Raw genomic sequence first — 14,197 nt, 5'->3', positions numbered from 1 at the left:
AAAAGCTATGTAGTTGGATAAATGGCAGTGGTTGTACACACATATTTCATGTTGAGTTGATGATATATTGTGCTGAAAAAGTCCGTTTTCTCTGTTCCGATTTAACAAACTTAATTCAGTTAACTCTGAGCTTTTATATCAGTAAATTAAATAAAGTTATAAAATTATATCCATTAAAAACACCCCTGTAGAATGTGTGGTATGCTGTTATGGTCTAGTTGACTTTTTTTTTTTTTTTTACTTCTTTTATTTCTCTTTTTCTTCGTTGTACCATCTTTTTATTTTGCTTGTATATATTTAGTGTGTACTATGTAAACTGGTTTTTCTATGTGAAACTATTTGTTTCTGCCATTTTGATATGGTCTCCCTGGAAATAAGAGCTTTCGCATCTCAGTGGGTCCTTTCAGGATAAATACATAAAACACAAAAAGCTCTAACTTAAATTTATTTTTGCCTTGATTTGATTTTTTGGATTTTTGAGTAAATGCCATTTCTTGAGTAAGACTGAGCTGTATTTCATTCATTCAAATCACCATCCTAGGCAGGTTTTTCTGATGCATGTAAACACTATACACCAATGGATCTCAAGCTTTTTTGCCTCGTGACCCCATGTTAACATCACAAATTTCTGTCAACCCCTGACATTCAAAGTGGAGACTTTTTTTTTTTTTGCTAAAATTAATTTGTTTTTCATCATGTAATAGTTTGCTAAACTATGTTGCAAATAAATTTTAATTTTAGATGACATTTAGTCTATATAATGTATATTATTATGGACAGAGGCAGAAAAGCCAGGTGTAGATTACTGCACAAAGTGAGTATTTTATTTTCCTTGGTCATGATATGTACAGTCAGTCCAGCTTGTATTTCCGAGGCTGACAATTAATACTGAACAAACAAGAACTCAAACTATGAATTATGAAAGAGCTGCAGCATCTGAAACTGACCACAGTGAACATTTGACAGATAAACAGTACCATAGTGCTTCAGTTTCAGCCTCACAGTTTGTCATGTCTTTTATGGATTGTGATTGTCTCTGTCAACTCACCATGGATTTTTTTATCAGTAATTTTTAAAATTTTTTATCAATTACTAGAAATTTCAGGTGACCCCATTTGAATTCCAGACAATCCCACGTAGGGTTGCGACCCCAAGATTGAAAAACACTGCTATACACATTCACAGATATATTAATGAGCAGTAGTGGAGGAAATATTCAGATCCTACTTAAGTAAAAGTACCATTGTAAAAAAATACTCTAATGCAGATGATCAAAGATCTGCATGGCAAGACTTTTTTTCCCCTTTAATCCATTTCATACATCAAAGCAATACATTGTGCTATACATAAAGTAAAGTAAAGTAAAGTAAATTTTATTTATAGAGCACTTTTCACAGACAGAGTCACAAAGTGCTTTATCAATTCAAATCAGAATCAAATTAAGTTTACAGAGACCCAACAGAATCCTTCAGGGGCAAACACTTGTGATTGGTGACAGTGGCGAGGAAAAACTTCCCTTTAACGGGCAGAAACCTCGAGCAGACCCAGACTCCTGAAGGATGGCTGTCTGCCTTGACCAGTTGGGGTTAAAGAGAGAGAGAGAGAGTAAAGGAGGAGAAAAGAGAGAGCGATAGAGATATAGAGAGACTGGGGGGGGGGATGACACATGGAGTACGTTATGATGAATACATAGAGTGTAATCAGTCTGTGGTGGTCCTGGGTCAGGTGGGAGACTAAAAAGCCTTTTTGAACAGGAGGGTTTTGAGGTGTTTCTTAAAGCTCTCTACAGAGTCCATGGACCGTAGGTGTAGAGGCAGGTCATTCCATAGACGTGGTGCCACAGCTTTAAAAGACCTGTCACCGCGTGTGCTAAAACAGGTCCGTGGAACCATCAGCAGGTACTGTCCTGAAGACCTCAAGCTACGAGTCGAGCTGTAGGGCTGGATCAGGGAAGCTATGTATGCAGGGGCCTGGCCATGTAGGGCCCGGAAAGTTAGCACAAGAATTTTGAAATGAAGACGATATAGAACAGGGAGCCAGTGGAGAGATTTAAGGATGGGAGTGATGTGGGTTCTCCTGTTTGTGCGGGTCAGGAGCCTGGCAGCAGAGTTCTGGACAAACTGTAGACGGGCCAGCTCCTTCTTGTTTAAGCATGTAAACAGGCTGTTGCAGTAGTCTAAGCGAGAAGATACGAAAGCGTGAACGATCATCTCGAGCTCATTTGTGGACACCATAGATCTGAGTTTGGAGATGTTGCGTAGGTGGAAGAAACAGTTTTTGACTAGGTGTTTGGAGTAGAATTCTAAAGACATGTCCTGGTCAAAGATGACACCCAGATTCCTCAGTTTTGTCTTTACCGAGGAACTCAGGTCTCCAAGGTGATGTTTGATCCCTGGGATTGCACTATCCGGGGCAATGATGAGGGTCTCAGTTTTGCTGGAGTTCAGCTGGAGGCTGTTATCATTTAGCCACTGCTTCAGCTCTGACAAGCAGTTTATTAAGGAACTTAGTTTGTGGGGCTCAGAGGAGTTAAAGGAGCAGTATATCTGGATGTCATCCGCGAATAGATGATAGGAGACATCACTGTACTGTCGGATAATGTGGCCAAGTGGGAGGACATAGAGTAAGAATAGGACTGGTCCCAGGACAGAGCCTTGGGGCACACCACACAGTAGATCCGCTGAGTCAGATTGGAAGTTGTTTATTGACACAGTGAAGCTTCTGCCGGTCAGGTAAGAGGAGAACCAGTCTAGCACATGACCTGACATCCCTACCAGGTCCCTCAGTCTCTCAATCATTATGGTATGGTCCACTGTGTCAAAGGCCGAGGAGAGATCTAGCAGGACCAAGACCGTGGATTTCCCGGAGTCAGCCGCCATCAGGATGTCACTAGACACTTTTAATAGTGCGGTTTCTGTTGAGTGGCGTTGTCTAAACCCAGACTGAAAAGTGTCATAGATCTGGTGTGTCTCCAGAAAAGCTGTAAGTTGTTTAGACACTGCTTTCTCAAGGATTTTGGCCAATAGGGGGAGCTTTGAAATGGGCCTGTAGCTTTTGAAGTCTGTGGGGTCCAGTGTGGTTTTCTTTAGTTTAGGTTCTATGATGGCCTGTTTGAAGGAGCTGGGAAACAAACCAGTTGTGAGCGACAGGTTAAAAAACTTTATGACCCATGGTCCAATAGTGTCAAAGACACCGACAAGGAGCTTATGGGGGAGGATGTCTGCAGGGTTGGAGGAGGGTTTCGTTTTGGATAAAAGTGCTGAGATGTCCTCCAGTGTCACAGGGTCGAAAGAGGACCAGGTTTGCAGAGGGGGATCAGATAGGGTCAGACGGCCAGAGGGTGGTGGGATATTGTGTTTAATATCCCTGATCTTGTCTGTGAAGAAGTTTAGGAAGTCATTGCTGTCAGCTTTACAGAGCACAGGGGCAGCAGGGACAGCAGGGGACACAATGGACTGGATTGTGTCAAAGATTACTTTGGGGTTTTTCTTGTTTGTGGCTATAAGTTTGTGGAAGTAGCTGGATCTTGCCTCCTTAATCATTTATTTAATGAGGTTATGAGATCTTTAAGATGTAACCTGTGTACTTCCAACTGGGTTGATTTCCAAAGACGCTCAGTTTTGCGACAAGTTCTCCTTAGGTTTAAGATGTTTTCATTTATCCAGGGACAAGACCACTTACGAGTGACATTAGTTTTCACGGGAGCCACCTGGTCAAGAATAGAGCTGCAGTGTGTGGCAAAGCACTGGATAAACTCATCAACATCGGGACACTCATTAAGAAGACTAGGGTTAAACAGGGCACGGAAATCCTGGGCTGTGGACTCTGTAATGATCCTCCTCTTGGCCCTTCTAGGTGCAGGCTTGGGCTCAAGAGGCACACATAAGTCAAAAAACACACCACAATGATCACTCAAGTGGACATCCTCAACACACACATTTGTGACGTGTAAGCCCAATGAGAAAACCAGGTCCAGGGTATGTCCTTTCTTGTGGGTGGGGCCAGATACATGTTGTTTGAGGTTAAAAGTGTCAGTCATGGCTAAAAATTCCATTGCTGGGCTGGATGAATTGTTATCAATGTGCAGATTGAAATCCCCAAGAATTAAAACCTTCTCCAGTTTTATTATTGATGTAAGGAAATCACTGAAATCGCTTAAGAAGGCACCAGCAGGGCCAGGGGGACGGTAGATTAAGAAACAGTAAAACACACTGGACGAGCCAATCTTGATCATAAACAAAATTAGCATAATAAAATGACAACAAAGTCCCTTATCAAAACATCAAAATATTACAAATATAATTAACAGAATTATGTAGCCTGATGTACAAAACAGTGAGGGTCTGAGACAGTTTTTACGCTACTGCCATCAGACTGTTAAATAAACACACATAATGTCAGAGATGAACAATGCAATACACTGAGTGGATCTCAATCATTTTGTGCAATATTGACTCTGCCTGTTAACTTGTGCTATATTCAGTACATTTTAACATCAAAATAGTACTGTTTTTATCAGATTTTATTAGGTGTATTATTTATTTATGAATATGTATGTATTTTTATACTCATTATTTTATTCTGTTTATAAGTGTTCTGTGTGTTTTTACTGAGACTGGGAATTGTCATTTCATTTGGTAGTAGATCTATGATGTAATGGTTAAATGACAAATAAAGACCTGAATCTGAATCTGAAAAATATAATTAATAGAAAGTAGAGAAGTTTAAAAAAAAAAAAAAAAGCAAAATTAAAGTGATGAAGGTAAGTTAAAACTAGAAGCACTCGGAGAGTGCAGACCTCTGCCAAGGCAGATCAGTGCCCCGGATATGGATGAAAATTTCAGGAAATGATGATACTGGCACAAGGAACAAATGATTAAATTCAACCATTTGTTCCTCGTGCCAGTATCATCATTTCCTGAAATTTTCATCCAAATCCGTCCATAACATTTTGAGTTACCTTGCACACAAACAGACAGACAGACAAACCAACGCCGACAAAAACATAACCTCCTTGGCGGAGGTAAAAAATGATTGAAATGAAATGAAAGAATGCAGTCCTCCAGACTTAAATACAAGCCAACAGTGCAAGAAGCACAGGTTAGGTATAATGTTTACAGCGGAAGAGCTAAATGCTGCTTCTCCATGTTTAGTTTAGACTCAGAGTTCAATTCTCTGACCTGAGTCCATATGTCTAAGAGCAGCACAACATTAGAATCTGTTATATAACCAACTGGAGGCTGGTGTAAAGATTTTCGATCTGATGCAAGTAAAACAGATTTGAAGAATAATGTTGATACTTTAGTTATGTACAAGAAGGGCACACAGAAACCCTTAAAGTTGGAATAAAATATTTTTCTTCTTCTCATGAAATGATTGTGCCAATGTGATTTATTCTTGATAGACAAAGTGTGACTGGGACTGTACCTGGTCTAAGGTGATTACTGATGTGTATAGATAGGAATAAAAAGAGGAATGTGTCTGAAAACAAAATTATTCCAAATTAATGGGCTACAATGTATTTTCACTGATTATGTGGATGATCAGCTGAGGTTGAAGAAGTCTGCTACTTCTTGTTGTGACCACTGTGGTCAGGCACACCTGGATGAATCAGTGTGTCCAATAATGGAAGACAGGAAAATAAAGGAGCTACTTTAAGTTCAGGAAGTTGTGGGGCTGTGCATAGAGCCCAATGCAACACATGACAGAGGGGTGGATAAGAGATAGGCTTACTGTCAACTGTTATTGTTAATATGTGAATTCAGTGAATTCACATCTTTTCAGTGCCATTTGTTCAAGATAGATACCACAGTTGTTTTCTTTCTTGGCTTGTCCACAGGTCTATCTTTTTGTTTTATCTACCTCTGTGATAGACTCAGAGGGTGATTGTAAATTGTATTTTCAGTCTATTTTCTTTTTCTTCTCCTTTTCAAGGTTTTTGTGCAAGTTTGTTTTGTTGCTTACCCCATTTGCTACCTCTGTCCATGAGTTGTGTTTTGTGTGTGTTTGTAGAAAATGAACACATTATGTTAACCTTGTTAAAATTGTTCATGCAAATTACAAATACCTGTCCTCTGTGATTTGTACATTTAGGTTTTGAGAAACAGTCAATAATTCAGCTGATCATTATTGTTTTGTCTTTCCTGTTACGCTGTTACACAGTTATACCAAACATTTTTTTTGTAATAAATAACTTATGCATACAAATAGAGTGCATAACAATATAACTTTCATCCAAATATATGCAGCACTTTATAAACAATCCTTCTTTAGTACTATTCCTTGCTTTTACAATGCACCTAGACACAAGTCCACAAATCCAGCAAGAGGCAAGCACATGGATTACATTTCCTTCAGGAAATGTGCGCATGTGTAGTTTGGGCTTCTTGTGTATCTGTGGCTGGTGAAGTTATATATGCAATTTACCTTTAGTCTTTCGATTTGGCCATGTGGTGACACTAACCTCAGAGGACAGTTAAGCAATTAATAAAGCTGGGTTTTGTTGTGTTTGTGTTCCACAACTTCTAAAAGCATTTCCAGCAGTCTTTGTAATGTTTGGACGCATGTTATCTACGATATTGGAATTGATTCTGACCTGGCTCATACAAATGGCATTTTCTTTCATGAACAAACGCAAATAACAAAAGACTTTCTCTTATTCCTGACAGCCATTGAAACACCAATTTATGCTTTGAGCATCACAAGTGGCAGCACAAAGTAATGTTTTAAGTGGTAATTGCGATGTGAGGAATAGGAGTGTAAAAACCTAATTAAAATCAGGAGAAATGCAAGCCTCATTCAGCAAATATTTAGAGCAATGGAACTGAATACAATGGATGCAAACCTCAGATTGTGATTTTGTTGTGAAGGTCTGAAGACCTGCTGCAGAGATATAGCATTGTACAGATATGAAAGAAATACATCACAGGTGTAGTTTACAGATGTGGGTGGAAGTATGACATGATGTATCATCTGCTTTTAAAGTAATGATTTAGATTGGTTAGTCATTCAGAGAACAGAGACCAAGGCCTTTTAAAACTATTTTTTCCATTACAGCAAACACAAAACACATCTATACTATCCCTGTAAAACAAAACCAATGCATCTTCAATGTCTTTCAAAAATGAAAGAGATTTGTACAAATTAAGGAGTCTTGTCAGTTTCTGAAAGACTCTGATATCAAGATTTTTCCTGTAATGATTTTTGCAAAAGTCACAAAAAGTAGCTGTAATAATTCAAGGCAACACATCAGCTCTTTCCCACATGATTCTTTCAGCTAATTGAATAAATGTCGCAGAGTTCACAACTCAATGTGATTCAACAGTTTAGTGTAATGGGTAGCGGAGAATGGAGGAGCCAAACGCTACTTCTTCCAGGTCAAAGATGAGCAAACTTTACAGTTCTTTTTCAAATAGGCAGGAAAATGCATGGATGCAGTTGATGCACAGATAACTGAACTAGAACTGTCAAAAGTAGATCAGCTGGTGTTAGTATAACTACCAGAAACCAGAGCAAAGGTCCATGACTGTTAATTCTACTACTACAAATACAAGTACTAACAGTGGATATACTACAATTACAACAGTTTGTACAAATAATAGAAACCTCTACCATCTATGGAACTATATAGTAAACACTATCATAACTCTATGGATAAGTGAGTGATGACGATGAAGGCAGGAGAGAAGAAGGGCCACAGCAGCAGGTCCAGAGATGATCCAGGGAAAACCTGTGATGATCCTGGGAGAACCTGTGAGGCAATAAAGCAGAGACTCCGGGGTAAAAGTCAAGTCAGTAACAAGTATTCACTGGGGCGTCAATAGAAGAGAAAATTAGGAGAGAAAAGGTCAGGGAGAAAGAGGAGCAGAGAGGAGGTCAGAGAGGAGGAGTAGAGCAGAGCTCAGTGTATCCAGATGAGTCTCCCAGCAGTCTAAGCCTATAGCAGCAGAACTAAGAGCAGCCTGAGCTGCCCTAACTATAGGATTCATCAAAAAGGAATGTTTTTAACCTACTCTTAAACATAGAGAGGGTGTCTGCCTCCCGGACCGTGGCAGGGAGGTGGTTCCACAGTCGTGGAGCTTGATAGCTGAAGGCTCTGGCCCCCATCCTACTTTTGGAGATTCTAGGGACCACCGGTAAGCCTGCATGTTGAGAGCGCAGTGCTCTAGATGGATTGTAGGGAACTAAAAGCTCTTTCAGATAAGTAGGCGCCTGGCCATGAAGGGCTTTGTAAGTGAGGAGGAGTATTTTGAAGTCTTTCCTAGCTTTTACAGGGAGCCAGTGTAGAGAAGCCAACACAGGAGAAATATGGTCTCTGATACTGGTTCTAGTCAGTACACGGGCAGCAGCATTTTGACTTAGCTGAAGCATCTTGTAGGACTTCTTGGTACAGCCTGAGAAAAGTGAGTTACAATAATTTAGTCTGGATGTAATAAAAGCATGGACTAATTTTTCTGCGTCATTCTGTGTTAAAATATGCTTAATTTTAGTAATGTTACACAGATGAAAGAAAGAATTTCTAGAAATATGTTTTATGTGAGAGTTAAACAATAGATCCTGATCAAAAATAACACCTACATTCCTCAGTGGTTTTGAGATCCAGAATAACACCATCCATGGTGACTACTTTGCTGGACACTGCATCCCTGACAGTTTTTGGGCCAAACACAATGACTTGAGTTTTGTTTGAGTTTAACAGCAGAAAGTTAGCTGATTGGCTTCATCAGGTTTAATGGATAAATATAATTGGGTATCATTAGCGTAGCAATGAAAGTTGATGGAATGTTTTCTTATTAAGTTACCTAAAGGAAGCATGTATAGGATAAACAGTATTAGTCCAAGAACCGAGCCTTGAGGTACTCCATAACTAACTGTAGTGCACTGAGATGTTTCATTATTAATGTTAACGAAGTGAGAACGATCCGTTAGATAGGATTTGACACTGGCATGGATTCTGCAGCAGCCACCCCGGGTGCCGGTCCTTCATGCCATGGGTGAAAATGGCATGTAGCCACGGCACCTGCAGTATCGATGGCTCAAGCCATGGCACACGGGGTGGCTGCCGCAGAATCCATGTCAGGGCCTCCATGTGTGCCCGCTGTCTCTCAGGCATGGGGGTCACCGTCATCAAAACATCACACCTTGGTTAGGGCGTCTCAAAAATCACTTTTCTCCTCAGATCATGGTGTTATTTAAACCAGTTAATCTCCAACATGATAATAGCCCCCCCAAAAAATTTCAGCAAAATCTGTCAAACTTTGACACCCCCCCCCACCACCACAAAGTATGAAAAAACGCCAAAAACGCTCATTTTAATCATTACAAAGCGGTGATAAAGGTGGGACCAAATGATCCCACCACTTTATTTACACAGATGTCATTCCAGAATGAAGGCAAAATTTACCCGTAAGTGAAGTGCTGTGTAAAAGGGGCTTGTGGCTAACCCTTTCACAGCGGCTGAGGAATGATGACGCTGGGTCGGCAATCATCACATTATCATAAACAGAGAGCAACAGAAAATCCAAAAACACTGAGCTTGTAGCCACAGGTTGAAAAGCAGGTCAGGTTACCAGGACTGAGGCGAGGAGAAGTAGTCTTAACAGGCAAGGTCAAACACAGGAATCCAAACATATCGTGTTGTGCACTTTTAATCCCCCTCAACCAAATATAGTGTAAGATTCTGTTGAAAGTTACTGCCCTTTAATTTAGATTAGATTGGCTTTATGCAAAACTTATTACACACATATTTACATTTGAAAGTACTCAGATATTATAACGGCCCGAGGTCAATTGACCTTGAAAAAGTAGGTCAAGGTCACCTATTTTCAATAGTCTTCTGCTCCATGCCAAGATGCATCCACGGTATAAATTAGGTGCAGATATCTCAATGCATTTTTACCTCCACCAAGGAGGTTATGTTTTTGCCGGCGTTGGTTTGTCTGTCTGTCTGTCTGTCTGTGTGCAAGATAACTCAAAAAGTTATGGATGGATTTGGATAAAAATTTAAGGAAATGTTGATACTGGCACAAGGAACAAATGATTAAATTTTGGTGGTGATCGGGGGGGCAATGATCTGCCTTGGCAGAGGTCTCTCTGAGTGCTTTTCCAGTTCAGATAATGCATTAATGTCATTGAATGGACAGACAGACAGATGGTAGAATAGTAATGGGCAAATGAAACCAAGGCTTTGGAGCTTGTGTCACTCTTCTTGAAACGGAGTGATTCGAAACACTGTGTCGGAGCTTGTATCAAAACACCAGTGGCACATGACTGATGACGTTTAAAGCTTCAAATGCCATCGCTGCATCTCTTCGCGCTTCATTGCTTCAAAATGTTTCCAAGTTTTTCATTTGCTTGTAGTCTTTCAGTGCATTTCATTGGCTCATAGTGTTTCAATGCATTCTGAGCCAATGACAGCTTGACAGGTCTGACAAATTTAAGTGGTTTGGTGCCATACCAGCTATATAAGGTGCATCATTTTTCTTCAAAATGGGGCTTGTGTTCTGGCTCAACAGGACACTGGCACTGGCCGGCCTCTGTGTCCAGGCCGTGCCGAGAACCATGACTGAAGAGCCACAACAGCTGACCATAGGTGTACTTTGTGTTGTGGTATTGGTATGAAGGTAAAAAAAAAAAAAAAAAAAAAAAGATGTATTTATGCATGTGTTTAAAACATCTTTTCACTGATAAAGCACCTGTTAAACACACAGTCTGTCACTCTGTTGCCTCAACCCTTGCCTTCCAACATGTCTGCATCCTGTTTACTTCCGGTATTGATGATGTAGGTGGCATCAGTCTATTAACTGGAGTAGCAGCACCTGCTGTCTGTAGCCGCCACCATTGGAAAAAAAACTTCATGAAAATGATCTATGACTGAGGTCCGTCATTTGGTGATGCCTGCCCTACACTATACATGTCGTTATGAGATGCTCATCATACCATCTAAATATTATCACAGTTAATGTGACTGGTCTGAGCAGATCAGGTTCAGGGTGCAGTACATCCCTATAGATGAAGTATCCATTCATTTTCTTTTTCCTGTCATCTTCATTCATTCTGCTTCGTCCACTTTTTATTCAGACTTTCTTTAGGACTTTACTGAGTATCTCTATCAAAGGCTGCATTTGTTTAACTTCACCTAAACAGCCTAACAACAGGATGCAATGCGGTCAAACAACATCCGGTCCCGTTAGATAATCTGGACCTGATCTGCTCAGACCTGCCACATTAACTGCAATCATATTTAATGTCATATGACTGTAATTTCATACGCATGGTAAAATGACGGGTGATATCAGTTATAACCTACAGCTATTTCAGTAATCATGTGTTTACTGCAGTAACTCCCACTGGTAAACAAACTAAAAGCAGAGATAAACTAACCCCCCGGCATCATCACCCTGCTTGTTGCAAGACGGCTGTGCCCTGCAGTTGAGAAAATGAAAAACAATGAAATACAGTCATGCTTTCTAAGAAATATATTGCAGTGCCATATCTTAACTAAGGCTCAAAGAAAACAACCTCCAGTAATATTTTTTCTTGTCGAAGGTCGTGTTTAGCATTGACACTGTTTTTGTGAAACTGTTTTATTCTGGATTCATTGAATCTGTTCTAACCTCTTCTCTTATCTGCTGGCACGGGCTATTCTCTGTTGAACAGATAAACTGCCTGCAGGGTAGTGTGAAGTTGTGCTGCAATATTGCTGATAGATATATGAACAATCTTCATGACCTGTATAGGGCCAGGTCATTGAATAAGGTCCAATCAATCCTGTCCCCTGTGGTGTGAATATCTGTTGTTGCCATCAGGATGCAAACACAGTCTACCACAATGCACAATGAACAGGTTCAGAAAGTCATTCTATCAGCCTTATAAATGATACAGTGTTATTTGGACATTGTGTTGGTATTTGTTGTTGTTGGATGATTGGTTGCTGTTTGTTTATTTACTTACTGCTGGGTGTAAATCAAATTCCCCATTAAGGCTAATAAACATAATCTACAACTTTGAACCTTGAAAATTTACAAGCAGAATATTGTTAGCCTCATAGCATAATTGCTTAAGTCATACTTTTAGCCAGATTCTGGTATGTACGTAACTTCACTGTCCTAACAGGGCTGATTCATTTTGCATCATTGGCTATGATGTAAAAAAAAAAAAAAAAAAAAAAAAAAAGAACTCAACAGTTTTGCTGTGACGCTAACGATATGCGTGTTATTTCCTGTTTAAATAAAAACATATAAATCCGATTCAATATGTTATTAAATAAACACAGTTATTTGCCAAAGAAAAAACATTCATTTATTTTTCAAGGAGAAAGCTAGTGCATTAACAAAGTAAGCAACCAAACTAAATTCAGTCAGCTGCATCATAAATCCACATAATTCCATGTATCTGTTTGCCCACTCTCCTCCTTCACCTCCACCTGTTCCCACATTTCGTCTTATTTTTTTCTCACATGGAGCAGAACAGGTGATGGCGCTAAGCTTCTTCCTTTTCTGTGACATCATAGCTTGGTGTGCAGCGGTGCAGTGTAGTGCTGTGTCAATATTCAAGACACCTTACTCTTTGCTTCTCGTTTCATCAGGTATCGTTACACATCATTGTTGTCTGCTGTCACACACTTGAAAGAGAATATGCCTGTCTGCCGGCTGCATGTACCTCTCCATCAGCTGTCAGGAGAGTTATCCACAAACTGAATAATGTCCTTCACTTGAAGATTGAAGTCAGAGGAGCCTCACAATATATACACAGTAAAAAGTGACTTAAGTTCAAAAGTTATTATCTTTGTTTATCTTATTTTAAAAAAAGATAAGATTTGTCTGTCTGTCTGTCCGTCCATCCGTCTGAAATTTAGTCTAAATTAAACAGCAGATAGCATCATGGCAGCACTGATTCAAATTAAAAAGTTATTTCAGATAAGTAAAAAATATGTACATACAGTATTCAAATAAAGACTAAATAATTCAGTACAAATGAATGTTAATAGCAGCTCATAGAACTAAGTAATTATGACAGCTTTGTTAATGTAACCTTGCTAGCACGACTTCATCAGAGCTGCCTGTCAAGGAGAACAATGAGTTTATTCAATAAAGCCTACACAGAATGAAAAACACAGATGGTGCACCTGTCAATCACAGAAGCTCCAAAATTATGCATAACTGTTGACCTTGGATGATCTAAACTGACAACTTATTTCAAAATTCACCCATGGAGAGGTGTCACAGAAGAGGAAAAGAACTGTAAAGATCCAACCTTTGTTGTGCAAGGCTTTAAACATGTTTACATTGACTATAAATGTGGTTATTTTAACATGGGGGTCTGATGGGGTTTGTTGGAGGTTCTTGAATGGACTAGTGTCACTAGCCTAGTTTTGATCAAGATAGAAAAAAGATTCCATGAGGACTTGGAGTGCTGCGCCTCAACCAGACAGAAATTATGTAGGTCAGCTGAAATGATAATATTCTGAGGATAAAACTGACTTCATTACCTAGATTCGAGCAGAAATAGGTCTAAATAAAGACTAGATCTGGTGCCAGTAGTCACTCAAGCCCCTTTTACGCAGCACTTCTCTTATGGAAATATTTCGCCTTTATTCCGGAATGACGTCTGTGTAAACGAAATGGTGGGATCATTTGGTCCCACCTCTATCACAGCTCTGTAACGCCTCTGGAGGTAGTAACACAGCTGTGGTAAAGGTGGAATCAGGATTCTGGAACACCTCTTGTTCAACAGCCAAGGTGTCGTTTTGATGACGTATTGCATGTGCAAACCCCCGCACCTAGTGGATTTAAAAATGAGCGTGGGCCATGTACAGTAAACAAACATATCAATTCGAGCAGAAAGATGTCGAACTGGGGAGACTCTGAGATTCGTGAGCTGTTGTCACGTAGGCGGAGGACTCTATTGCTAATACTGATTTTAACACTGACCATAAGTCTTCTGTTAGTTTATAAGACACCTGGGAAGGTTCTTCAGTTTTCATTCTCTTTCTAGCCACAGGCCTGGATATGAATGTTTACTCTGAGTTTCTCAATTCTGGATGTTTTGTAAGCTACTTTAACTCTAACAATACCACAAGCTACAGCGTGACCCAACCTCCTCAAAACTTCCCAGGATGACTTCAAGGTCTTACATTCTGTCTGTGTTCATCTGATATTCTTTCTTATGCTTAGCGACAACATATTAACCAATCACA

General features: G+C 39.8%; 1 long non-coding RNA gene across 1 annotated transcript; it reads left to right on the top strand.

The window, feature by feature from the left end:
* Window positions 1-1,701: 1,701 nt before the first annotated feature.
* LOC115421399 (uncharacterized) lies at window positions 1,702-13,778 on the top strand. Its single transcript, XR_003935668.1, has 4 exons — window positions 1,702-1,713; window positions 2,251-2,252; window positions 8,224-8,229; window positions 13,542-13,778. It is a non-coding gene; the product is annotated as an uncharacterized LOC115421399 (long non-coding RNA).
* Window positions 13,779-14,197: the final 419 nt, after the last annotated feature.

The sequence above is a fragment of the Sphaeramia orbicularis genome, chromosome 1, assembly GCF_902148855.1.
Source record: "Sphaeramia orbicularis chromosome 1, fSphaOr1.1, whole genome shotgun sequence".
NCBI classification, from domain to species: Eukaryota; Metazoa; Chordata; class Actinopteri; order Kurtiformes; family Apogonidae; genus Sphaeramia; species Sphaeramia orbicularis.
The sequence above is the reverse complement of the archived record's forward strand: the minus strand, read 5'-3'. Positions and strand labels throughout refer to the sequence as shown.